The sequence below is a fragment of the Myotis davidii genome, unplaced genomic scaffold, assembly GCF_000327345.1.
Source record: "Myotis davidii unplaced genomic scaffold, ASM32734v1 scaffold208, whole genome shotgun sequence".
Lineage (NCBI taxonomy): Eukaryota > Metazoa > Chordata > Mammalia > Chiroptera > Vespertilionidae > Myotis > Myotis davidii.
The window spans coordinates 54,781-57,220 of NW_006299706.1; positions in this window are offsets into that span (position 1 = coordinate 54,781).

Sequence of the window (2,440 nt, forward strand, 5' to 3'; positions counted from 1 at the left end):
CTGCTGAGGAGTCAGTGGCCATGCCCTGGGGTCTGTTGTGTCCCAACCTGCTGTGGAAACGCTAGTCCAGGTGCAGGAGACAGGAGCTTGGAGTTCAGGATGAGGCCTGGGAACCTCTGGGAATGGCCTGCTGACTCACTGAGGACTTCGTGTTCCTGCGCTCTGCTCCCCTTAGAACATCCTCCCATGAGTGAGGGAGGGCACCCTGGGACCAGGCCCACTGCTGAGCTCCCAGGTCAGGCCCTCCCAATGCATTGGGCCTCCAGGCAGCTCCTTTCTGTCCCCAGTTATGTCCACATCTGCACCAGCACCAGATCTCTCTGGTCACTGGCTTAATTGTTTGGTATTCCTTTGTGTGGATGTGACATAATTTTCTATAATTCTGCTTCAGATACCACAATCTCTTCATTTTCTTGTCTTCTTTTGGATGGTTTCCAGCTCAGGTGACCAGGGATTTTGACCTCTGACCTCATGTTCCCCTGGGGATCAGCCATCCTGCTTGGTGAGGTATGTGGAACGGGCCCAGGGCAGGCCCTGGTTCTGTACGTCCTGGGTGTTCAATGAATGAGAGGCGGATGAGCCCAGGTCCCAGGGACCAACTTCAAAACAACTCTGTTTGCTGTGAGAGACATTAGTGTTTCCAACTCTGGTGACTAACAGCCAAGTTACACCTCAGCATCTCCCTTATCAGTCACCACCACCAGAAAGGCTGTAGGTATCTTCCATTCCCTGAGCCAAAAGGCCTTTGGCAACATGGGCTACACACCCAGGTCCATCACTTGGAGCCATCTCGCAAGCATTCACTGTTTATCCTGAGCCTCTCTTTCATTCATCCCAATGGACTCTGGACCCCAGCTGTCCTTGGCTGTTTGGAGTTGAGACCTGGACCATTTGTTCAAGGTACAAAATTTAAGCACTCACTGTGCTTTAGGATGAACATATGGCAAGAAAATTTTATTACGTATGTATCTCTTCTCAATGCTCACACTTTAGAAGTGAAGGCAAAAAGAATAAAATAGAATCTGTGGATGCTGGAGATGTACAGTGACACACAGTATAACCCCAGGAGGGAGGGGTAACTTTCTGAGGAGGAGAGGCGGACCGAGATACCTTAGATGAGGCATTTGAATGAATGTCAACACCTAGTGTTCAAGCAAGCAAACCAGAGAAAAAGATTCCAGACTATGACATGTGAGCAAAACTACAGCGCAGAACAGACATGACACCAGGAGGACAGCAAAAAGTACAGCACAGAACAGACATGACATCAGGACAGAAACACGTCTAGAGAGCCAAGAGGTGAAAGTGAGAGGTTTGGGACAGGCACCAACTATGACCGACCCAGTACCCAACCCCTCTTCTAAACTAACAGAAGAAGAAGTTTGCTTGGGGTTTAGGGTGCCCAGTACCCCCATGTGTGTCTGGTCTCCTCTTAGCCATTCTGACAGTCCTGTTCTTGCTTTCCCTGTGCCCCTTGCAACCCAGAGTGAACATGTGTCCCACCAGTTCTGCCCAATGAAACTGAGTGATGCTGGGCCAGGCCTCTGGGACTCTGCTTCTCTGACAGGAGGGCACAGGGAGAGCTGGCCCTGCCATGCCCCAACCCGTGCCTGGGTTGCTGGCCCGGGACACAGGCAGTCATCAGAGAAATGTTCCTTCCCTTAATGTCAATATCAAGCCCCACCTATCACGTGAGCCTCCTCTAATTCCTCACCATCAATAATAGCATTCATCAGAACTGTGTCTTTATTTGCTTCATGGAAGTTTCTGCTTTTTGTTTTGTTTTGTTTTGTTTTGTTTTGTTTTTTGTCCCATCAGTCTGAAGGGACAAAATACCTTACTCAGCCGTGGTATGGGAGTGTCATTTCTCCCTTTAACCTCAGAGCTGAGCAGGAGGCCAACCACAAGAGGAGTTGCTGGGACAGTGGTTTTATGAAAGGGGATATGCCATAAGCAGAAAAGAACTTCAAGTCTCACTGCTTCGGGGCAAGAAGAATGGGCTCCTGCTGAGCGGGGTAGAAAGAGGGAGTCAGGAGAGTGAAGGAAGCCTGGACGGAGGGCAGGAATGTAACACTAGACAGAATGAGAGTTCGGGACCAGAGACAGCGTAGCTCCCTGTATTTCTTTCCTGTTGTTTCTTTAACAAATTGGCACAAACTTGATGGCTTAAAACAATGCAAATATATAACAGTTCAGGAGGTCATAAGTCCCAATGAGCTAAAATCAAGGTGTCAGCAGGGCCATGTTTCTTTCAGATGCCCTAGAGCAGCGATTCTCAACCTGGGGGTCGAACGACCCTTTCACAGGGGTCGCCTAAGATCATCGGAAAACACATATATAATTACATATTGTTTTTGTGATTAATCACTATGCTTTAATTATGTCCAATTTGTAACAATGAAATTGGGGGTCACCACAACATGAGGAACTAACTGTATTC